This window comes from Suncus etruscus, chromosome 12 (assembly GCF_024139225.1).
Source record: "Suncus etruscus isolate mSunEtr1 chromosome 12, mSunEtr1.pri.cur, whole genome shotgun sequence".
NCBI lineage: Eukaryota > Metazoa > Chordata > Mammalia > Eulipotyphla > Soricidae > Suncus > Suncus etruscus.
In genome coordinates, this window is record NC_064859.1 from 14,287,467 (window position 1) to 14,313,009 (window position 25,543).

Sequence of the window (25,543 nt, forward strand, 5' to 3'; positions counted from 1 at the left end):
CTCCTTGCCCGATCTTTTAAACCCTATCATTCTTGTCTGTGTGGATTATTATTTGCTGCGGATAAATATTACCAAGGTCTTCCCCCGAAAGGGGACAAGGGGATGGGAAATAATTTCTCATTCTGGGGACTGTTCTTGGATTCACAAATACCCAGCCAAGATAACGGCGAAGATATCTTGCACTTATTGACATCTTAAGAAACAAAATAAAGGGGCCATGAGCTATAGAATTGTGACAGTTGAATCTGGAACATGTATGAAAATATCTCCCATAAAAATAGTAAATATTTAAAAGATAATAATCTCCCTTAGTCCCACTAGTGTGGCCCAAAACCAAACAAAAAAATATTAAACATATTTTTATCGGTCCGGCGAGGTGGCGCTAGAGGTAAGGTGTCTGCCTTGCAAGCACTAGCCAAGGAAGGACTGCGGTTCTATCCCCCGGTGTCCCATATGGTCCCCCCAAGTCTTGGGCAATTTCTGAACGCTTAGCCAGAAGTAACCCCTGAGCATCAAACGGGTGTGGCCCGAAAAAAAAAACCAAAAAACAAAAATCCCAAAACAAAACAAAACATACAAAAAAACCCATATTTTTATCATTGGGAAACCTATATTTTAGCTCAGTAAGACACGTGAAATATTTCTGATTTACAGAACTATATTTTATTTTCTTCTTAGTGGGTAGAGGACTCAATAGTATTCAGGGAGCCTGAGGGCCAATCTCACCATATCTGGACAACTGGGTCAATGGCAGAACATTTGGACCCCAGTGCAGTGCTGGCCAGGCCCTTGCTGCTGCGGATCATGAGGCTCATCCTTCTAGTACTCAAGGAGCTAGTGGTTATCAGAAGGTCTTCGGTGTTAAACCCAGCAGAGGGTAAAGAGGGCCAATTGGATGCCAGGAACCAAATTTGGATCCTTGCACAAGTAAGACATACTCTAATCACTAAGCTATCTCCCTGACCCCAATTATGTTGTTTGAAAGGCAAAAATAAAGGGAAGTAGCCATTTGTTTCAGCTTCTGAAGAAAATAAATCCACAGAATTTAAATTTAAATTTAAGTAACCAAATTTAAATATCAATAAAGACAAAATAAAATACTTCTATTCCTCTGATTTTACTGGTTAGTATCTTGAAGTAACAATTTACAAACTCTTGAATAAGCCTGGTTATGCTATTTCTGTGTATTCATAATGTTGCATTTTACTGGTATTTCTCTCATTTCACTTTATATTCCTACCAGATTAGAGTTCTCCAATTGACATCTTCATATCATCCTGAAAACTAGAAGCTGTTAATATGTATATTTCATGTGGGAGGAGCTCTATACAAGTTTGGTAAATTAAATTAAATTAATCCCTTTATCTGGTTGAGTGACAGCCACCAGGACAGATGAAATCCCACTAATGTATTTCTTTATTTGACTTAGCCAGCTCTCCATTGCAAAGATGCATTAATGTTAGTAGCTCTGAATAATGACAATGGGGTTGTTTAAAACAGCAGGCTGGCATCAGATGATACATTTCCATCTCATTCTAGATTAAATAAAACATTTAGCATTTTATGCTTTCTTTCCTGGTCATATTGCCTTGTCCTTCACATTTGTCATTTGTTCCACATGGCCTCTCATTTAGGATAATAGCAGACAAAGAAGCATGACAAATGGCAATAGGACCATACCTGATCACCAATATCCCATTATGCCTCCTTGGAGCTTTAGTCAAACTGTCAGTGTCTTAAAACAAAGGAAACCTGTTTGAGTTTACCTATTTGGAATCTCTGATTTCAGTAGTGGCAATCAGATTATAAAGTAAGTAGTACAAAGAAGTCAAAATAAGAGTTCTCAGGCAAACTAAAGTGCTTTTGTTAATGTTTAAATGAATACTTTTAGCATGCATTTTAAGGTCTGACATTTTAGAAGAAATATGGAGAGTATGAGAAGGAAGATAGTTTCTTATCCCTTAAAAATGTATATTACAACCAGAACTGGAACTGAAACAAAATCAAAGGAGGAAAGGAATAGTTTGTCTGGAAGGCCTCAGAGAATTAAAGATAGAAAGTTGATGGTGCCTGGAGATAATTATATAATCAAAACACTTTAGGAACAATGCCAACTCCCTTAGTTTGGAACAGAGTTTCTCAATTTCACTGCTAATCTCATTTTTGATTTTTGTTGTCCATTATTCCTAGGATTCTTTTCAGTGGATAATAACATTCTTAGTTTCTGTCAATTACTCATCACTAACTCCTTTTCCTTGGAGTTTCAAAAACCAAATGAATTGTAGGTAGTAATATGGAACTACTGAAAATATTTACGCTGAAGAATAGGAGGATGAAAATTATTGTAGATAGATTATAACCTAACTGACATTCACCACCAAAATGTAAGATAGCACCATGAGAAAAAAGAAGAGTAACCCGGAACCTATCATAATAAGCATCAAATGACCAAACCAGTATCACCCAGCAAAAGACGAGGTCACATCTGCCTGCAGATATTTGCAATGGCCTATTGCTTCAAAGTATTCTTACAATTAAGTCAACATTCTCACGTGACATTGTAACGTCCAAATTCTCAGCAGTTTTAGGAAAATGTAACAAGAAACTCCCTTGCTTCCACTCTGGGCTTCCCTAGAGAGAAGAGGAGCTAAGAGCAATAACTACAGCAATTTAGAGCTTGGCTATTTGGGCTGGGCACACTGCAGAGTTTGCTGGAAAAGCAATAGTACAGCAGAGGACCAAGCAGGTAGTGTGAATCTTTTGGGATCAATATCTCTACCTCTTGGGACAAGACTGGAAACAACTTCAAATCCTCCAGAAGCTCCAAGAACATTTTTTAGTTCCATTATCCTTATGAAATTCAAATATATACCCTAATTTTGGCAAAAAATGATGAAACAATCATTTATTTATTTTTCTTTTACTTTTTAAAATTAATATGAAAGCAAAAGAGACAACAAATTGAATCCTTGGCCCTCTGTTCTTTAGGAAACTGAACAAATATGGAATAATGTGAAACCAACACTAATGCATTTGTGGGAAATGTTTTACAACACATGATAAAGGTACAGTAAGAATAAAATACATATGCTAACATTAATTATGTGGTTCAAGTATCTGAGTAGCACCAGTAGATTCTCCTAAGAACAGTAAGGGAAGGAAAAAAGATAAAATTATGCTGTGTGGAATGAAATTTAAGTTGGAGTAATTATGTTCAGAAAAGTAAGAAAGGCAAAGACAATTATTGGGTGATTTCACAGATTTGAAGAATGTAAATAATTGAAACAAATAGGCAAAACTACAGATACATTATCCTTAGACTTAGTAAAAATGTAAGGATTATCAGAGGGAATGGGGAGATGGAGGAAAGAGTGGACAGAGATGGCTGGAACTCGATGATGTGGAGATGACACGGAAACTTTGGTGGCTGGTGCAGTGAGTCCTAGAGTCACAGAAAGTCTTCAAGCCACTTTCTGGAATTTAAAATATTATGAAACAGCATTAATACTTTAAAACCTCAAAACAATAAAAAATAAAGTCACTAAATGGACACATAATTGTGCATCTGGCTGGAAAGACAAAACCAATACTGATGGTATTCTTTTTTCCAATTAAATGTACTTAATTACAAATATTTTATATGCAAGACAATATACTGATTAAATTGTCATTGTATAACTTCATGGAAAATCTAAATAGGTTAAGAACCATAACAGGAATATAAGTATAATATAGTAGTCTTTATAAATGTGAAACTGTGAAGATGAAAAAAAGACATTCATTAAAATAGGAGAGATGAGTGCCCAAGAATTAAAATAGTTTATTTTACAATGTAACTAGAAGAGATGTGAGCCTTGAATGCAGTCATCTATGTTCCATTTTTGGCACTGCATATGGCCTTGGAGCACTGTCATGATTGATTCCTGTAGACAGAGGCAGAAATAAGCTCTAACCACCCTCTAGGAGTGCCCCATCCTTCAAAACATGGCTGCAACAGCTGAATCTTGGCATTGGCGAGCTTCAAACAAAACCTAAATTCTTATAAGGTCATATTTTAAGTATAACATAAAATACAAAAAAAAAGTAACACTGCAATTCACTAAACTGATAGAAATAAAGATATATACAGTTTACCATTTTCCACATGACTATCTAATATATTCCAGTATTTTCCACAGCTTCACCAGTAGAATTACAGACATTTGACACCTTTCAGTCAGCAGTTGCTCAAAATTAGTAAAATGATAAGTCAAAGGATGACATGCCTGAGGATGGAAACATAGGCTGAAAGAATGTTCTATTCAGGAGAGATGTTATATACAGATTAAACATGAGCTCAGGCCTCAGAACACCAGAATGCAAATCTAGCCTTAAGCATTTCCTAGGTACATGATCTCTGGAGATTATTTATTCCCGGTTTCCCATCTTCCCCACTTATAAAACCAGGTTAAAATGTATTCCACCTACCACATAAAACTGAAATTAGGTCATAATATACATAAGATACAATGAAACTTGAAAATGAAAATTTACTAAAATAGAAATGCAAATTAAATACAAAGCAAATAGTTAAATATTTGGAGGATTTTTCTTTATTTATAATCTGCTGTTTTTTGTTTGCTTGTTTGTTTGTTGAGGCTACCCCAAGTGGCAATCAGGAATTACTCCTGGTTCTGAACTCAGAAATTACTTCTGGTAGGGTGACAGGACCGTATGGGTTCCTGGGGAATCGAACTCAGGTTGGCAGTGTGCAAGGCAAACACCCTACTTGCTGTATCATGCAGGTTCATTTGCTGGGTACTTTTTAAAAAATGTATGGGACATTTTAAAGAAACTGCTAGAAAATCATTTCATAGGACCAGCTAGATAGCACTGTAAGGAGGGCTCTTGTTTTGTTCACAGGCAACCTGGGTTCAATCCCTGGCATTGAATATGATCTCCCAAATACCGCCAGGAGTGATTCCTGAACATAAAGTCAAGAGTAAGTCTTGGTGTTGCCCAAAATATAGAACCTGGAACAGGAATGAAACCTGGGTCAGAGATTGAGCATGGGTCTGCCAGATACCCAGACACAATACATAAAATTAATAAATAAAAAATTGCTCTGCAGTATGCATAACTTTTTTTGATTCTTGTCATTGTTGTTATTTACTGGATTTTGGTAGGAAGTTGATAAAAATTAGTGTCTCCATTAGGGATCAATATGGAAACGCTAGTGAGGAAATAATGGGGATCCAATGCTGGATGTTGACTATATAGCACACTGCTTCTCTGAGCTGATGCTTTTGCTTTTAATAAGGAAATGCCTTGTTAGTAGAATCCATATACATGTGAATGCCATTTATGTCAGGCTTTAGTCCATGGCATTTGGTGCCTCATTTATTTAGGCTCAGGAAGAAAAACTTTGATCTGTTTCTATGTAGAGCCCATTACAAGTCCTAGAAAATGTTAAAAGTCTGAAAACTTCAGTAAAAAAGTTCTCATTTTCTTTAAAAATGAAAAGATCTTTCCATTTCATTGGCAGTCAATCCTAACTGAGTGTTTCCAGATCACCTTTACTTTTTCCATCAGATGTACCCCCAAATTATCTGATTCACAGAAATTCGGCAGCTTTCTAAAGAATGAGCAGCTTAAAATTAGTGAATAAGGCCCATATTTGAGGGTTTTTTTTTAGTTATTTTTGTAATTATTGTGATGTATAGAGTCCTTCAAAGTCAAATTTCATATATATATTGAGTCAGAACCATTCCCACCACCAGTGTTGACCTCCCTCCATCAATGAACCCAGAGTGCATCCTATACTACCACCTTTTGTTCCTTGGCTTGCCAGTATAACAGGCCCCTTTAAGTTTAGATTGTTAAAGTTAGGTCTTTTGATCCTATTGTCATTGACATTGGCTTGATATTTAGTTCTGTCCTTATTTTCCCTCACCAACGCATCTGAGACTATTTGGCCTCTGGCCCTCAGCCTTTCTATTTTCTTTTTTCTTAGTTCTATAGAAAAGTGCAGAAATATGTGGTTAAACAAAGTAATTTGCATCCCAAGGTTCTATGGAAAAGGTGTGAGCCCCTATGTAAATGATAAGAGAATAAAAAAAGAAAAAGAAGAAAAAAGTTGTGTGTGGCAGTGTTTTTGTTTGCTGTTTTTTATTTATTTATTTTTGTTTGTTTTTGTACAGCAGAGCAAATTATTGAGAAAATAGAAAGGATAAACCTTTAACTTAAAAACAGGGATACTAGGGCTGGATCGATGGCTCAGCAGTAAGGCGTTTGCCTTGCACACGACTGACCCAGGATGGTCCACAGTTTGATCTCCAGGCATCCCATATGGTTCCCCTAGCCAGGAGCAATTTCTGAGGGCATAGCCAGGAGTAACTCCTAAGTGTCACCGGGTGTGGCCCCTCCAAAAACCCCATCCCTCCAAAAAAATAAAAATAAAAATAAAGCATCCTGCCACAAGACCAAATATAGGCTCTGGGCATCTATGTTGTCTAACCCCAAAGTCTTTCTTTGTGGTCCCAGTAAGGTCCATGCCTTTTTTTAAATTTCATGATTGTCTATAAAATGTGGCCACACTATCAAAGGATTTATAAATCATTTTTATACAATCACTTTCTTGAACTACCAGTTCTTCAAAAAAAGATTCATATCTGCAGTTGATTTGGAGAGAATATATCCGAAAATATCCAAGTGGAATCTAGTATTGAAAAATTCTTCCCTATAAATTGCTATTTCTCTGGCACTTAAATGCCCAATATCGGAAAAAAAAATGATTTCCCATTTTGCATCAGCTTCTTTAAATGTGGTTTTTTAACTATCATAATTCCTATGCCTGGGATAATGTGCACCACCTTCCTTCAAACAGAACATTGGGATTAATGGGTTGATATTAAAAGCAGAAACAAAAATGCAATTGCTTTGGGAGGCACTTGAGTCTAGCAGTACCTGGCAGGAAAAATGCATTTTGATACATAACTTAAAGGCTCGCTTTGCATTAGTTATCAATGCAATAATGCTGGAGAGTCCTCGATCATTCTTTCTATGACTGGCATGCTAAAACTATGGCTTACATTTCTATCTTCATTTCACATAATGCCTGGCTTTTTGGAAAGATTTTTTTCCCCTTCTTTTCTCTTTGTTTCTGTGATGCCCAGAAGTGTGCACATTTGGTGGTGTTGCTCCAGTTATCACATACTAGGTTGTGATGCTGGGGTCTCAAACACTGCCTAGTCTATCTCAGATAACACTCAGGTGTGTGTGTGTGTGTGTGTGTGTGTGTGTGTGTGTGTGTGGTGTTAAAGATTAACATGACCTTTTAGTGTTAGGTGATGTGATAGGACAGCCTGGTCTTAGGTCAAGTTTTCCTTTTCTCGTTGTCATATCAAAACTGGCACAAGTTGGTGCCAGAGTAGTGTTATAAATATCCCAATGGAGCTTAGTTCCTGGTGGTGTTTATCATTTCTACATCGGGGATATGGGGTTTCAGACTAACACTGTCCAATCTCATGGGGACTGGTTGTATCCACATGACACATGTTCAGGATGGGAGGCACCCTTCTGCTATAAAAAGTGAGTTCCCTAGAAGATAAGATCTTGTTTCTGTGTCTATGGTTTCCCCTATTTTTACTGTGCCCATACAAAAACGTATGGTGTAATACTGTGTTGCTGGTGCTATTCTGGGTAAGGATAATAGGCTGCACTAAATAAAAATCAGAGAGCTATCGTCCTTTGAACTGTGAAAAATAAGAGCACCAACAACAGAAAACTGACTTGGACAACTGTGACTGAACAGAGCCTACCTTGGGACTAATAAGGAAAACCCTACCCTAGGCTGTAGTCCAGGACACATAAAAACAACAACAAGATGTCTTATTGCAGAGGTCCAACTTGGACAACAGAGACTGAGCAGAACCTTTGGCTCCATAATATCCTAGGCTTCGGCTAAGGGACTGAACGAAAACAGGGAGCAAGTGTTACAGAAGACTGAATACCACAACAATGATGGATAGGATCCTCTAACCTAGAGATTCTATTTTAGTCCCTGACCTATAACCTGCGCAAATATCAAGATCGCTAGTAGCAGTGGCTTGATTTTCTCACATACAACCAAGAGGAACTTTCCTGGCATCACAAAAAAGCCTTTGGGATGGGGTAATGAGTATATATGGAGCCAGGGGTTGATCCCATGATGGTATGCTTCAAGGATGGAGAAACCCTGAATCTCTTAGGCCACGGGAATTCCCTTTCTTCCCCAATGCTTACTGTGCCTATGCCAAAAAAAAAAAAAAAAAAAGAAAAGAAAAGAAAAGAAAAAAAAAGTGGGGGAACTGCAAACAATACCACTCCAGCACCCATACTTTTTCTTGTTTTGTTTTGATTTGTTAGTTTTTAATTTTATTTTCCTTCTCTTTTTTCTTCCACTTTTCTCTTTCTTTTTCACATTTGTGGTTATTATTTAGAGGTTTATTTTTATTTTTATTTGCCAGGTCCATTTTTTTCTTTTTTCTTCCATTTTTCTTTCTTTCTTTTTTCTCTCCTTTCTTTTTTTGGTAGTTGTCACCAAATTTTTTTCTCCCCTTTTTCTTATCCTTTTTATCTCCAATGATGGTGGAATGGATGCTCAATCTACAACAAGCTGTAAAGTGGAGACCAGTTGCACTAGCATACTGGGGGGTAGAGGAAGGAGATATGGGATACATACTGGGAACAGGGGCGGAGGGAGGACAGCACTGGTGGTGGAAATGCCCCTCATTCATTGTCACTATGTACCATAAATGATGCAGTGAAAGATTTGTAATGCACTTTGGTCACAATAAAAATTAAAAAAATAAATTCATGACCTTAACTACAAGGCAAGGCTAATGCTGGTGGCTATTTCTGAACCATCCTGCAAATTTAACGTTTAACTCTTAAACAAATGGGTTTGTTAGTTGCATTTTTTAAAAAAAAAGTTGTTTAAAAAGAGACAGATCTAGCATTATTCCTTTATTTTTTATTTATTTTTATTTTTTGGTCACACCCGGCAGTGCTCAGGGGTTACTCCTGGCTCCATGCTCAGAAATTGCTCCTGGCAGGCACGGGGGACCATATGGGATGCCGGGATTCGAACCGATGACCTTCTGCATGAAAGGCAAACACCTTACCTCCATGCCATCTCTCCAGCCCCCATTATTCCTTTTATATTGACTGCTAAGTACATCTTCACTTGGTGTGTGACTCATTCTATATCAGGCCATGTGACTGTTTAATACTGTCCTAGTACTAGAAGTGCAAAAAAGAGAAAAAAATATTTTTGCCCCCGCATATACTAGTAAGAAAGAGGATTGTAATCAGTTAATAGCTATAAATAATAGAAACTCTGCATACAGCTCTAGGTCAGTTACAGACAAATTAGAGCTACTTACTAGCTTCCTTTTATAGAATCAGAAATCACCCTCAAAAGGAAAACGAGGTTAATGTGTTTCAGAATTCATTCAACAAATAAAATCAAAGCAGTGTGAAAGACTTTGGGACTACTGTGATTTGGTCTTTGGATCTGATGTTATATGAAGGTGAGTTAAGTATGGCCGAGAATCAGAAGAAAGGGACAGCAATATAATCAGGTTATGAGTGTTCTAAGCAGATATTGGGATTACAGCAAATTGTGTGAACAATTTCTTCTGTATTACATATATTGTTGTGAGTATATTAGTATCTGTCCAATAGCTTCTAATGGAAAGAAAAGTTGTAGGTACAGTGTGATCCCAAACAATGTAAAATTAGCCTATATGAGTGAACATCAGATAAGGGTAAAAGGTGAATTAGCAATACCTTTGGTAATTAGAATTACTAAAGATTTGTTTCAAGCCCCTCTCTTCTACTTTCTAATCTTCCAAATATAATCAATGACCAATGAAACATAATGAAAGGTTTGAGAAGCCAGACAAAATAATTTCCTAAAGTTGAAGTGTTAGGAGGATTCCAGAGTGCAAAGATACCTATGGACAAGGAGAAATAAATGTAAAATGAAACCTAAAATATGAGTTAATATACATAAAGTTTGGAATAAGTAAATCTTGGAAGATACTAAGAGGCACAGTGAAAATTTCAGTATTAGAATGAAAACCTCAGATGTCTGAGGTTTGCCTGAGTTTTTCAGAGCAACAACTAACACTAATAAATATATGTAATATCTGAATCCATTTTGCTATAATGGAAATAGATTTATTGAAAATAATGCTTATATTAAATATAAATGCCTAAGTACATTATAATTATATACTTGATATAAAAGCTATAATTTATAGCGATTATTTATATTATATATGTATACATGTTATTACACATTGATAATAATTTTAATATATATTTTGGAAAATTTCTTTATCCCCAAAGATATACATAATATACACATACAAATATACATGTATATATAAATCCTGGCATATATTGAGATAATCAGGAATTATATGTGTTTATATTTCTATTTATCAATTAAATAATATACTTTCACCTATGTATCTAATCTATGAAAAATCATCTGCTGCCTCTGGAAATTGTTCTTAGTGTATAGAGCCAAAGAGGAAGCACTTATTTAAGAAAATCCATGACGTGACAAGTAAAAATAATCAGGGTATATCACCATTTTGTTTCTTCCTTACAGTGATCCAATTCATCCTGATGGAAGTTCTGCTCTGGTGATAACAGAAAACTAAGTCCAAGTAGATTAAAACCAAAAAATCCCAGACATGTGGAATTATAATTGCTGTAAGTCAAAACCAAAGAAAACATTGACAAAATAGCAAGAGGAAAATAAGCTCTATACAAAGAAACCACTATGATACCAAAAGTTGACTTTCCACCAGAAATGAGACCAGAGGGCAGAGGATGGCATCTTGAAAGGAAAGAACTCATCACCATGATTTTAGACCCTGTAGATTATCTTTTCTTTTCTTTTCTTTCTTTCTTTCTTTCTTTCTTTCTTTCTTTCTTTCTTTCTTTCTTTCTTTCTTTCTTTCTTTCTTTCTTTCTTTCTTTCTTTCTTTCTTTCTTTCTTTCTTTCTTTCCTTTCTTTTTCTTTTCTTTTCTTTCTTTTTCTTTTTGTTTTCTACTTTCTTTCTTTCTTTCTTTCTTTCTTCTTTCTGTTCTTTTTTTCTTTCTTTTCTTCTTGTTTTCTACTTTCTTTCTCTCTCTTCTTTCTTTATTTGTGTTTTTCTTTCTTTTCTTCTTTCTCTTCTTTCTTTTACTTTTTTCTCTCTCTTCTTTCTTTCTTTCCTCTCTTATTTCTTTCTTCTTTCTCTCTCTTTCTTTCTTCCTTTCTTCCTTTATTTCTCTTTCTTTCTCTTTCTTCTTTATTTCTTCCCTCCTTTCTTTCTTTCCTTTCTTTCTCTTTTTTCTTTCTTTTCTTCTTTCTCTCTTCTTTTTTCTTTCTTTCTTTCTTTCTTTCTTTCTTTCTTTCTTTCTTTCTTTCTTTCTTTCTTTTTCTTTCTTTCTCTCTCTTCTTTCATTCTTTTTTCTTTCTCTTTCTTTTTCTTTTTGTTTTCTTCTTTCTCTCTTCTTTCTTTCCTTTTTTCTTTATTTCTTTCTTTCTTTCTTTCTTTCTTTCTCTCTTTCTTTCTTTCTACTTTCTTCCTTTTTCTTTTTCTTTCTTTCTTTCTCTCCCTTTTCTTTCTCTCTCTTTTCTTTCTTTCTTTCTTTCTTTCTTTCTTTCTTTCTTTCTTTCTTTCTTTCTTTCTTTCTTTCTTTCTTTCTTTCTTTCTTCCTTCCTTCCTTCCTTCTTTCTTCCTTCTTTCTTTCTTTCTTTCTTTCTTTCTTTCTTTCTTTCTTTCTTTCTTTCTTTCTTTCTTTCTTTCTTTCTTTCTTACTCTCTCTTTCTTTCTTTCCTTCTTTCTTCTTTCCTTCTTTCTTTCTCTCTTTTTCTTTCTTTTCTTCTTTCTTTCTTTTTCTTTTTGTTTTCTACTTTCTTTCTTCTTTCTTTCTCTCTTTTTCTTTCTTTTCTTCTTTCTCTTCTTTCTTTTACTGTTTTCTCTCTTCTTTCTTTCCTCTCTTCTTTCTTCTTTCTCTCTTTCTCTCTCTTTCTTCCTTTCTTCCTTTATTTCTCTTTCTTTCTCTTTCTTCCCACTTTCTTTCTTTCCTTTCTTTCTTTCTTTCTTTCTTTCTTTCTCTTTTTTCTTTCTTTTCTTTTCTTTCTCTCTTCTTTCTTTTTTCTTTCTTTCTTTCTTTCTTTCTTTCTTTCTTTCTTTCTTTCTTTCTTTCTTTCTTTCTTTCTTTCTCTTTTTTCTTTCTTTTCTTTTCTTTCTCTCTTCTTTCTTTTTTCTTTCTTTCTTTCTTTCTTTCTTTCTTTCTTTCTTTCTTTCTTTCTTTCTTTCTTTCTTTCTTTCTTTCTTTCTTTCTTTCTTTCTTTCTTTCTTTCTTTCTTTCTTTCTTTCTTTCTTTCTTTCTTTCTTTCTTTCTTTCTTTCTTTTTTCTTTCTTTCTCTCTCTTCTTTCTTTTTTCTTTCACTCTTTCTTTCTTTTTGTTTTCTTCTTTCTCTCTCTTCTTTCTTTCCTCTTTTTCTTCTTTCTTTCTCTTTCTGTCTACTTTCTTCCTTTCTTCTTTCTTTTTCTTTCTTTCTTTCTTTCTTTCTTTCTTTCTTTCTTTCTTTCTTTCTTCTTTCCTTCTTTCTTTCTCTTTTTCTTTCTTTTCATCTTTCTTTCTTCTTTTTGTTTTCTACTTTCTTTCTCCTTTCTTTCTTTCTTTCTTTCTTTCTTTCTTTCTTTCTTTCTTTCTTTCTTTCTTTCTTTCTTTCTTTCTTTCTTTCTCTCTCTTTCTCTTTCCTTATTTTCGTCTTTCTCTTCTTTCTTTTACTTTTTTCTCTCTTCTTTCTTTCTTTCCTCTCTTCTTTCTTCTTTCTCTCTTTCTTTCTTCCTTTCTTCCTTTATTTCTCTTTCTTCTTTCTTTCTTCCCTCCTTTCTTTCCTTTCTTTCTCTTTTTTCTTTCTTTTCTTCTTTCTTTTTTCTTTCTTTCTTTCTTTCTTTTTTCTTTCTCTCTTTCTTTCTTTTTTTGTTTTCTTCTTTCTCTCTCTTCTTTCTTTCCTCTTTTTTCTTTCGTTCTTTCTTCTTTCTTTCTCTCTTTCTTTCTACTTTCTTCCTTTCTTTCTTTCTCTCTCTTTTCTTTCTCTCTCTTTTCTTTCTTTCTTTCTTTTCTCTCTTTCTTTCTTTCTTTCTTTCTTCCATCTTTCTTTTTCTTTCTTCTTTCTTTCTTTCTTTCTTTCTTTCTTTCTTTCTTTCTTTCTTTCTTTCTTTCTTACTCTCTTTTTCTTTCTTTCCTTCTTTCTTCTTTCCTTCTTTCTTTCTCTCTTTTTCTTTCTTTTCTTCTTTCTTTCTTTTTCTTTTTGTTTTCTACTTTCTTTCTCTCTTCTTTCTTTTTCTTTCTTTTCTTCTTTCTCTTCTTTCTTTTACTTTTTCTCTCTTCTTTCTTTCTTTCCTCTTTTCTTTCTTTCTTCTTTCTCTCTTTCTCTCTCTTTCTTTCTTCCTTTCTTCCTTTATTTCTCTTTCTTTCTCTTTCTTCTTTCTTTCTTCCCTCTCTTTCTTCCCTCTCTTTCTTCCCTCTCTTTCTTCCCTCTCTTTCTTTCTTTCTTTCTTTCTTTCTTTCTTTCTTTCTTTCTTTCTTTCTTTCTTTCTTTCTCTTTCTTTCTTTTTTCTTACTTTCTTTCTTTTTTTCTCTCTCTTCTTTCTTTTTTCTATCTCTCTTTCTTTCTTTTTCTTTTTATTTTCTTCTTTCTCTCTCTTCTTTCTTTCCTCTTTTTTCTTTCTTTCTTCTTCTTTCTTTCTCTCTTTCTTTCTACTTTCTTTCTTTTTTCTTACTTTCTTTCTTTTTTTCTCTCTCTTCTTTCTTTCTTTTTTCTATCTCTCTTTCTTTTTCTTTTTATTTTCTTCTTTCTCTCTTTCTTTCCTCTTTTTTTCTTTCTTTCTTTCTTCTTCTTTCTTTCTCTCTTTCTTTCTACTTTCTTTCTTTCTTTTTCTTACTTTCTTTCTTCTTTCTCTCTCTTCTTTCTTTCCTCTTTTTTCTTTCTTTCTTTCTTCTTCTTTCTTTCTCTCTTTCTTTCTACTTTCTTTCTCTTTTTCTTTCTTTCTTTCTTTCTTTCTTTCTTTCTTTCTTTCTTTCTTTCTTTCTTTCTTCTTTCCTTCTTTCTTCCTTCTTTCTCTCTTTTTCTTTCTTTTCTTCTTTCTTTCCTTTCCTTTTGTTTTCTACTTTCTCTCTTCTTTCTTTCTTTCTTTCTTTCTTTCTTTCTTTCTTTCTTTCTCTCTTTTTCTTTCTTTTCTTCTTTCTCTTCTTTCTTTTCCTTTTTTCTCTCTTCTTTCTTTTTTCCTCTCTTCTTTCTTTATTCTTTCTCTCTTTCTCTCTCTTTCTTCCTTTCTTCCTTTATTTCCTTTTCTTTCTCTTTCTTCTTTCTTTCTTCCCTCTCTTTCTTTCTTTCTTTCTTTCTTTCTTTCTTTCTTTCTTTCTTTCTTTCTTTCTTTCTTTCTTTCTTTCTTTCTTTCTTTCTTTCTTTCTTTCTTTCTTTCTTTCTTTCTTTCTTTCTTTCCTTTCTTTCTAAGACTTTTTTTTTTTTTTTTTGGTTTTTTGGGCCACACCCGGCGGTGCTCAGGGGTTACTCCTGGTTCTCTGCTCAGAAATAGCTCCTGGCAGGCACGGGGGACCATATGGGACACCGGGATTCGAACCAACCACCTTTGGTCCTGGATCGGCTGCTTGCAAGGCAAACACTGCTGTGCTATCTCTCCGGGCCCTCTTTCTTTCTTTCTTTCTTTCTTTCTTTCTTTCTTTCTTTCTTTCTTTCTTTCTTTCTTTCTTTCTTTCTTTCTTTCTTTCTTTCTTTCTTTCTTTCTTTCTTTCTTTCTTTCTTTCTTTCTTTCTTTCTTTCTTTCTCTTTTTTCTTTCTTTTCTTCTTTCTTTCTCTCTTCTTTCTTTCTTTTTTCTTACTTTCTTTCTTCCTTTTTTCTTTCTTTCTCTCTTCTTTCTTTTTTTTCTTTCTCTTTCTTTTTCTTTTTGTTTTCTTCTTTCTCTTCTTTCGTTCCTCTTTTTTCTTTCTTTCTCTCTTTCTTTCTACTTTCTTCCTTTCTTTCTTCTTTCTTTCTTTTTCTTTTTCTTTCTTTCTTTCTCTCTCTTTTCTTTCTTTCTTCCTTTCTTTCTTCCTTCCTTCCTTCTTTCCTTCTTTCCTTCCTTCCTTCCTTCCTTCCTTCCTTCCTTCCTTCTTTCTTTCTTTCTTTCTTTCTTTCTTTCTTTCTTTCTTTCTTTCTTTCTTTCTTTCTTTCTTTCTTTCTTTCTTTCTTTCTTTCTTTCTCTCTCTTTCTTTCTTTCCTTCTTTCTTCTTTCCTTCTTTCTTTCTCTCTTTTTCTTTCTTTTCTTCTTTCTTTCTCTCTTCTTTCTTTTTCTTTCTTTTCTTCTTTCTCTTCTTTCTTTTACTTTTTCTCTCTTCTTTCTTTCTTTCCTCTTTTCTTTCTTTCTTCTTTCTCTCTTTCTCTCTCTTTCTTTCTTCCTTTCTTCCTTTATTTCTCTTTCTTTCTCTTTCTTCTTTCTTTCTTCCCTCTCTTTCTTCCCTCTCTTTCTTCCCTCTCTTTCTTTCTTTCTTTCTCTCTTTCTTTCTCTTTCTTTCTTTTTTCTTACTTTCTTTCTTTTTTTCTCTCTCTTCTTTCTTTTTTCTATCTCTCTTTCTTTCTTTTTCTTTTTATTTTCTTCTTTCTCTCTCTTCTTTCTTTCCTCTTTTTTCTTTCTTTCTTTCTTCTTCTTTCTTTCTCTCTTTCTTTCTACTTTCTTTCTTTTTTCTTACTTTCTTTCTTTTTTTTCTCTCTCTTCTTTCTTTCTTTTTTCTATCTCTCTTTCTTTTTCTTTTTATTTTCTTCTTTCTCTCTTTCTTTCCTCTTTTTTCTTTCTTTCTTTCTTCTTCTTTCTTTCTCTCTTTCTTTCTACTTTCTTTCTTTCTTTTTCTTACTTTCTTTCTTCTTTCTCTCTCTTCTTTCTTTCCTCTTTTTTCTTTCTTTCTTTCTTCTTTCTTTCTCTCTTTCTTTCTACTTTCTTTCTCTTTTTCTTTCTTTCTTTCTTTCTTTCTTTCTTTCTTTCTTTCTTTCTTTCTTCTTTCCTTCTTTCTTCCTTCTTTCTTTCTCTCTTTTTCTTTCTTTTCTTCTTTCTTTCCTTTCCTTTTGTTTTCTACTTTCTCTCTTCTTTCTTTCTTTCTTTCTTTCTTTCTTTCTTTCTTTCTTCCCTCTCTTTCTTTCTTTCTTTCTTTCTTTCTTTCTTTCTTTCTTTTCCTTTTTTCTCTCTTCTTTCTTTTTTACTCTCTTCTTTCTTTCTTCTTTCTCTCTTTCTCTCTCTTTCTTCCTTTCTTCCTTTATTTCCTTTTCTTTCTCTTTCTTCTTTCTTTCTTCCCTCTCTTTCTTTCTTTCTTTCTTTCTTTCTTTCTTTCTTTCTTTCTTTCTTTCTTTCTTTCTTTCTTTCTTTCTTTCTTTCTTTCTTTCTTTCTTTCTTTCTTTCCTTTCTTTCTAAGACTTTTTTTTTTTTTTTTGGTTTTTTGGGCCACACCCGGCGGTGCTCAGGGGTTACTCCTGGTTCTCTGCTCAGAAATAGCTCCTGGCAGGCACGGGGGACCATATGGGACACCGGGATTCGAACCAACCACCTTTGGTCCTGGATCGGCTGCTTGCAAGGCAAACACCGCTGTGCTATCTCTCCGGGCCCTCTTTCTTTCTTTCTTTCTTTCTTTCTTTCTTTCTTTCTTTCTTTCTTTCTTTCTTTCTTTCTTTCTTTCTTTCTTTCTTTCTTTCTTTCTTTCTTTCTTTCTTTCTTTCTTTCTTTCTCTTTTTTCTTTCTTTTCTTCTTTCTTTCTCTCTTCTTTCTTTCTTTTTTCTTACTTTCTTTCTTTCTTCTTTCTTTCTTTCTTCCTTTTTTCTTTCTTTCTCTCTTCTTTCTTTTTTTTCTTTCTCTTTCTTTTTCTTTTTGTTTTCTTCTTTCTCTTCTTTCGTTCCTCTTTTTTCTTTCTTTCTCTCTTTCTACTTTCTTCCTTTCTTTCTTCTTTCTTTCTTTTTCTTTTTCTTTCTTTCTTTCTCTCTCTTTTCTTTCTTTCTTTCTTTCTTCCTTCCTTCCTTCCTTCCTTCCTTCTTTCCTTCTTTCCTTCTTTCTTTCTTTCCTTCCTTCCTTCCTTCCTTCCTTCCTTCCTTCCTTCCTTCCTTCCTTCCTTCCTTCTTTCTTTCTTTCTTTCTTTCTTTCTTTCTTTCTTTCTTTCTTTCTTTCTTTCTTTCTTTCTTTCTTTCTTTCTTTCTTTCTTTCTTTCTTTCTTTCTTTCTTTCTTTCTTTCTTTCTTTCTTTCTTTCTTTCTTTCTTTCTTTCTTTCTTTCTTTCTTTCTTTCTTTCTTTCTTTCTTTCTTTCTTTCTTTCTTTCTTTCTTTCTTTCTTTCTTTCTTTCTTTCTTTCTTTCTTTCTTTCTTTCTTTCTTTCTTTCTTTCTTTCTTTCTTTCTTTCTTTCTTTCTTTCTTTCTTTCTTTCTTTCTTTCTTTCTTTCTTTTCTTTCTTTCTCAAGCTAGGGAGAATGCCTCCGGCATGGGGTGTCCCCTAACCCCATACCTGGGAAGAGCTGGCCTCCAGTATCAAGGCACCTGAAGCCAGCTATCTGCCTGGCTTCTCCCTCTGCTCCTCCTCCCTAGAATAGGGACGGGGGAAGCCTGGGGACCCCTAATAGAGTCCACCTGGAACCCACAGCAGGCCACCCGAGGTGGCACTCAGGCCAGGCCTAGAGTCCAGGGGGAAATAGGGGAATGGCTGGAGGCCTGCCAAGCCTCCCAGCACCCCTCAAGCTAGGGAGAATGCCTCCAGCATGGGGTGTCCCCTAACCCCATACCTGGGAATTCCATTTTTGGGGGGTTTTTTTGGGCCACACCTGTTTGATGCTCAGGTGTTACTCCTGGCTAAGCGCTCAGAAATCACCCCTGGCTTGGGGGGACCATATGGGATGCCGGGGATCAAACTGCGGTCCTTCCTTGGCTAGTGCTTGCAAGGCAGTCACCTTACCTCTAGCGCCACCTCGCTGGCCCCGGGAATTCCATTTTTTTTAATGTGAGCTTTGGACATTGGGGAAGATAGCAAGACAGGAAATAAAGTAGACCATCCTTTTCTCATCTAGACAACAGCAGCCCCGGCAGAATGTGTTTTTATATTTGGGAACTCTGAAGCTATTGGAAACCTGTCTGCAAGGAAGGTTTCAACCTAAACAAATCAGGTAATTTGACCACCAATTCAGAGCTTTGTAGTGATCCTGCTTTCTGCTAATCCTGCATTCTTGGAGTAGTTTGTAGACAGCTTGTAGGAGACAGGATGTTCAATGGGTCCTCTACTCTTCCAAATATTGGGGATATGAATCCTGATTTATGATTGCTATTTCTGATTGTGAGATGCAGACACAAAGGCAGAGTATCATCACTGATAGTGCTACCAGCTTCTTTAGCTGAAGCTATTTCCAGTTTAAAAGACAAGTGACTGAAGCTTCTTTCCCTTTTTCTCTCCTTTTTTTTTTTCTTTTGGAAATCAGATGAAGGCAATGAAAATCCAGACTGTGCATAGGACAATTTAGGAAGTTACTTCAAATATACCAGAAAGGTTCATATGCTCAGAGAAGACATAAAACGATGGTTCATATCTTGGTTGACCCTCAAAACAAATAGACCTTAGATCACTCAATTCAAGATAAATTAAATCCTAGGAACACTAGGACTGAAATTCAAACATAAATAACATTGTAATTATGTATCTCAAGGTGATTCAATCAATAAAAAATAAAATTAAGCAACAGAGTGAACTGGTTAGATTAAGTGTAGAGAATATTGGAACTTTTTTTCTGGAAAATAAAATTGTTTAGCTGGTGTGAAAAATAGTATGGTGCTTCCTCAAAAGATAAAACATTGTGGTCAGAGAGATGGTACAGTAGATTCTAAATGTGGAAAATGCAAAAGTAATCTAAAAGTATATCTAATAAAATAATTCACATTTCTTTAATTTAAGTAACTTTTTACTAAGAAAAAATTATTTAAAGAAAAAAGCAAAAAAAAAAACAAATAAAGACATTTATATCTTAGTAAATTTTAAGACACTATGTGTCAAACAGTTTAGAATATGACATTGGTTTGAATTCATACAGCAGAAATTTAGCAAAACAATAAATAATTGCAAGCAAATCTAAACTTGTAACACTAAGAACTAGGAAAATATCAAAAAATAAGACAGAGAGAAACACTAAACTCAAGGTAAAAATTAAGAAATGGAAACATAGAAAATGTAAAATGCATTTAAAAGCCAGTCCTTGGAAAGATTAATGAAATAGAAAATCTTTGAAAGATAAACATTGATAAAATAAATGGTGAACATATAAAAAGTTATAAATATCTAAATATATAAAGTAAGATATAGTATCATACTAATTTATTTGAAAATATAATAGTTAATCTTCTGGAATATTAAACTAAATAGTTAGAATTTTAAGAATAAATATAAGTAACCTAATAAACATTTATAGAAATTAAATAAGAAACATACTTCAAGATAGAAAGATACTACAGTGGGTAGGGCTCTTATTTCATATGTGGTCAACTCAGGTTTGATCCTCAACATCATGAATGGTCCCCGGAGCCCACTAAATGTGATCCTTGAGTGCACAGCTAGGAATAAATCCTAAGCACCACAGGAGTTATTCCTAGGGGCAGAGTCAGATCTATTAGATCCTGAATACCACTAGGTGTGGTCCAAAAATAAAACAAAAAATCATATTTCTTTCTGAACATAGAAACATAGAACATTTTATGTCTGAATTTTATAACATGTTCAGAAACACTTTATTTTTCTAATGAAGGCTCTACCAGAATAAATAAAAAGAGGGTAATCTGATAAAGTAAAAATAGCCCCCCAAAGACAAAAAATATTTGTTTTTGCAAAACATTAAAAAATTAAATGTAAAATACTTGAGAGTATTGCTTATACCCATGTCAATATTAAGAAGAATTTATATTAAGGATGCAAAACTAGTTCAAGTCAGAAAATATATTGAGATAATTTTTCCCATTAAAAGATAAAGGTAGGGGCCAGAGAGATAGCATGGAGCTGGGGCATTTGCCTTGCATGCAGAAGGACGTTGGTTCGAATCCCAGCATCCCATATGGCCCCCTGAACCAGCCAGGAGCAATTTCTGAGCATAGAGCCAGGAGTAACCCCTGAGTGCTGTCAGGTGTGACCCACAAACAACAACAAAATAGATAAAGGTAAAAAGTACATGATACATTAATACATAAAAACAAAGCTTTTGATAGTCAACATATACTATTATTATTATTATTATTATTTAAAAAGTTTAGAAACCAAAAAGAGATGATAATTTTTTATTCTGATCAAATTTAGCCACCACAGATATAAAACAAGTATTGTACTTAATGAAGAGTCTTTGGACATATTACTCCAAAGGTCAGACATATGACAAGAATACTTTCTATCAATTTGTGGGACAAATCAGGCCAGTGATTATCGGTGGCTTCCTGACATTAGGGGTCAGGGATTTATATAGTATTCAAGAACTTTGAGTTTATCTACCTGGGACTTTCCATCACTCTGAGAGCAGAATTGAAGAATCATTGACCCCTCCTTTCTCTTCTATGATGTATGTGTGCATCAATTATGGACTTAATGAGTAGAAGATGAACATGAATTTTTCTTAAAACTGTACCTTCCTATTGTAAGGAAGCTGACAACTGGTAAGATTTAACCTTTAGCTATACTTTCAGAAAACCTCTTCTCCCAAGGTGCTTTCTAGGTGTAACTGTTCCACGGAGACTAAAAAATGTCAGTGTAGAAATGACTGGATATTTGGTCCAAATGACCAAAACTGGAACATTGAATTAGCAGTACATCTTTCAGAACTCTCTGCTAAGACCACTAAAGCTTTGTTTGTTTTCTCTAGCAGTTCACTTCTTCCATTGAGTCTCTGCCAGTTTCTCTCCTTTCCTAAATCCTAGTAATTTGGCCCATGACCCTTTGCACAAGTTTCAGTTGGGGATAATAAATTCCTCTTTTTCCAGTGCTTCATTGGTAAGCCACAGTTATAAGACCCAATGACAGTGCATATCAAGGTGGTGTATTCTTTTTGGCGGTTCATTTTCCTAGGACTACCCCTTCAAACCATCTTAGCTTGCTTTTACAACAAGAATTCATCATCCAAATATTAACAGTCATGGCCACATTTGTCTCAAAATTCTAAGATCACAGAGTGGTCTCCTGCTTTAAATAGTTCTAAAGTTCTTTTATCCATTTGTTCTCTGCTATGTGAGCCAGACTCAGTTAACAAGCTAGTGCCAGAGATTTCAGGGATCTATAAAACAGACAGAAATATGTACAACAGAATATCTCAGGAATGAACTCAGAATTATGCCATGTTATGGATGTGCCCTTAAAATCTTAATAACTTGCATTACAGCTGAAATACACTTTAAATCACGGTTGGGACAAACCAAACAAATAAAACATCTTGAGACCTTAACCCTGTCTCCTAGAAATGAACCCAATTTATAGCAGAGAGAACAAAGATAGTACCACAGAAACATAATAGGCTTAACAAACAGTCAGGCAGCTTGATGATTAGAGTATCAGATATTTTTTAAGAATAAATCTCCTGTTTACGCTGATCTAGTAATTTACAGATAAAATTTTTCACTAATACAACTAAGCAATTTGGCTAAAATATTTAACATATTTTGATGAATTAGATATCTGAAAGAAATCAGAATTTAGGGACATAAGAAGACTTTTTCCTCAGATGCATTTACAAAAAAAATATATTTTTAATTAGTGCAAGAGCAAGTTTTGGCAACAAAGCAAAATAGAAATATTTGAATGTCAGGAAATATGGACATAAATTTTGCAAATCCAATTTTAGGACAGAGAGAAAATATAGTGGGGTAATAAAAGTATCCTTCCTTCTCAAAGAGACTGTTTTAACTCTTGACTTCCTGATTGTCTCCAACTGCAGAGGAGGGAGAACATCTATCTCATGATATCCAGTTTAAATGAGATAACTGACATTTCTTATCAGAAATTCTATAAGGATATGATGTTTCAAAAGAAAATCTTATTTGAAAAGGGAGAAATACTCCAGGCATACATTTTCAAGTTACTTAAAACTGGATAGAAAACTGGGAAAACTCTTCGCTCAGAGTTTGATCTACAGAAATACTGACCGTCCTCTGCTCCCAGAAATACCAGGTGTAGTCCTGGTGGCTTCCAGTATCAGTGGACCTGAACAGCACTGCATTGCTTAAATGAAGAGAACTCTGGAGCTCACATTTGCACTGCAGGACTAAGCATTATTTGGAGGGGTTCCTGGGTCACCTTGTACTGTGAAAAGACCCCTGTTAGAATAAAAAAATACAGAACTGGGGAGCTGGCCCAACCTGAGAACTTGCCTTATAGATCTGAGGTCCTAGATTTGATACACTGTACAACCACAAAAGGCAATCTTGAGTCATTACTCATTATGGAAGCTGTTAGAATTTTGTAGGGTTGGGATCAAGATCTGACAGAGAATAAAATTATCAGAGACACTGAGAAAGTGTCTGAAGTAAGATAACCTCTGCCTGACCTCTTTTACCTTTGAAATTTTAATTTATTTCTGATGTACTAGGACTAAACAAAAAGAGCAGAAGATACAATCTGGGTTTATGTTGAGACTGACAGAGCCAGGAATAAACTCTTATTTAGCACAACTGGGTGGGATCTCCAAAAATAAAACTAAACTGATTTAAGATTGAAATGGCTAGTTGTAAGAAAAATCACAGACTTGCATCATAAGATCGTGCTTTTGTCCTAAAGAACCAAGGGACTGCTTGTCATAGCGGCAGTACTTAACAGCTGGTCCCATGTGGAGTTAAATCTTGAGTTGGTTATTGTTTCCGATCCCATTACCCCTTCTTTACATAGAAATTTTCCAACAGACACCCAAGTTTCTTTAGAGCACATCTGGAAAAAAAAAGAGTGAAAATTATTCCTCCTGGGACTAAATTGAGCTCGGGGTTTTGTTCAACTTGAATAGGACTGAAAAGAAAGCAGATTCTGTAAATAAATACAAGGTCACTTATACTAATATGCCTTTTAAAGCATTTTATGGCAGTGAAATAAATGACCAGATAATGATTAATGTGTATCATTTTTTTTTATTTCAAAGTCTACATTGCAAGGATAATCAAATGATAGAGTAAGGTAGCACAATGAACATTATTCTACATTTCCTCCCAGATAGGAGAGAATACAAATTTCACAGAGGAAGGCACACATTCATCTTGCTTGGTCAGTGTGGGGAGAAAAGAGAGAAAAAGTGCTGTGCTATGTACTTCATTTCTATCCTAACCTTCATATCTCCAACAGTTCTTTGAAACATAAAAGTGAAAACAAATGGCATTCAAATGCATGATGAAAGAGAAAATATGTGGCTTATTATCCTTTCCTGGTAGATCTTTATTTTTTTAAATAATAAATGCTCTTAGTCTAAGTTGCAGTCACCCTATGTCTGAAGTAGGACAGGATAAGGAGTGTGGGATGCAGTTAACCAGCAAGTTATTGTGCTGGATTTTGAGGAGGAAGATAAGACCTAGTACTTTGGTGCCGAGGCCTGTGAGTATTGTGTTACACACACTTAAGAGTAAGAGAGCAACATGAAGGGACTGTCTCCCCTGGTTCACTCCTGGGCAAGGAGTGTTTTACTTATCTATCACCCTTTGGGACTCTCCTGCTAGAAGCTTCCCTCCCTGCCAGAACTCCCATAGGTTAACTCTATTCTTCCTGTATTCTATTCTAAACATAGCTGCAGCTTCATCACAACGAGCAAGTCAGTTATTCAGTCTCATTGGATAATTGTTTCCCCTGAAACCAAGCTCTTTTGGTACATATGTTCTGGGCTAGGTTCATCCACACTAGTCTTCAGCTGCTACTATTCATTGAGCCAAAGAATATACCTCTTGCTAACTTGTAAAGAGAACCAGGCATGCAGAGGCATGAAAATAAATGTTTCCCAAGCACTATTCATTTCTCTGCCATTTTGTCTCATTTCATTTACCTACTTTATCTCATTAATTTTATTTATCTGCTGCAAAATCTATTCACAACCTGGACCTTTTGCTTTATTGGTTTCGTTTCTTTTTTTTTTCTTTCTTCCTCTTTTACATCTCTTTTCTATCTCTGTTACCTTACTCTTTTCCTCTCTTTCCTTTTGCTTTCTTCAAAATAAATATTTTAAGAAAGGGGCTTTTGTTGACAATAAACATTTATAACAAACTTTAGGTAAAATAAAATATATTAAACTTAACTCTTTACCAAGACTCTAAGCCTGAGATTAACCTGAGGAAGATATCAAAAATGAAATTAGTAAAATTTCATGAGATTTTAGCTCTACCCAAAGCTCTACCCATTTTATTGTAATCAGGAAGATTGGGAAGGAAAGAACCTCTTTTTATATTATGCACTGTGATATGGAGCCCTGTTCATGTGATTTTCAAAAGTTTTTATAAGAATAAAAAAATTCACTGTATTAATTTTAGATTATAGTCATAATCTACTTCTTTATTCATCAAATTCTGCTGTAAACTCTGTTGGGTACTATTTTGAATGCCCATAAAAATCTGCTAAAAAAAAAAACACCCCACAAATTTTGTTTAAAAAATCTGTTAAAAAACACACACAGGGGCCGGAGAGATAGCATGGAGGTAGGGCGTTTGCCTTTCATGCAGAAGGTCATCGGTTCGAATCCCGGTATCCCATATGGTCCCCTGTGCCTGCCAGGAGCAATTTCTGAGCATGGAGCCAGGAGTAACCCCTGAGCACTGCCGGGTGTGACCCAAAAACCACAAAAAAAACACACACACACACACACACACACACACACACAAAGAAACAAATGCCTCCTTCCTCTCCAGGATTCTATGATTGAAAAACAAATACTCATAATGTGAGAAATTTAAAATCCCTAAAAAGAAGGGTTAAAGCGATAGCACACAATTTAAAACACTTGTTTTGCATGCGGCCCACTCTAGTTCACTCCCTGGGATCACATAAATCATCATCACAACTCCCCTCCACACCAGAAGAAATGATCTCTGAACGCAGAGCCAGAAAATGTCCAGAAATCCTCACACATTTGATCCACTCTCCTCCACCACTGAGTGCATAGCCAGGAGTAACCCCTGAGTGTCACCGGGTGTGGCCCCAAAACCAAAATAAATAAAAAATAAAGAATGAGGAAGAGGAGTTTACTGAGGTAGAAAATTGCTACAATGGTAAAAGAATGCCCCAACTATAAAGTCCAAATATAAAGTCCTATTGAGCCTGAGAGTCGGGCTACTAAGCTGGCTACTAAGCTAGTAGCTGCCCTAGTCAGAGAGAGAGGAAGATCATGAACTAAGAGAGCTAAGGGAGAAAAAAAAGTCACAAATTACCAAGAGCTTGCTTACTCCTTAGTCTGTCCTGCACTCTGTAATAAGAGTAAAATGAGAACACTGCAACTTATTCA

General features: G+C 34.8%; 1 pseudogene; it reads left to right on the forward strand.

Moving 5' to 3' along the window:
- The first annotated feature begins 747 nt into the window (after positions 1–747).
- Positions 748–21,440, forward strand: LOC126024101 (ubiquitin-conjugating enzyme E2 D3-like; annotated as a pseudogene).
- The last annotated feature ends 4,103 nt before the right edge of the window (positions 21,441–25,543 follow it).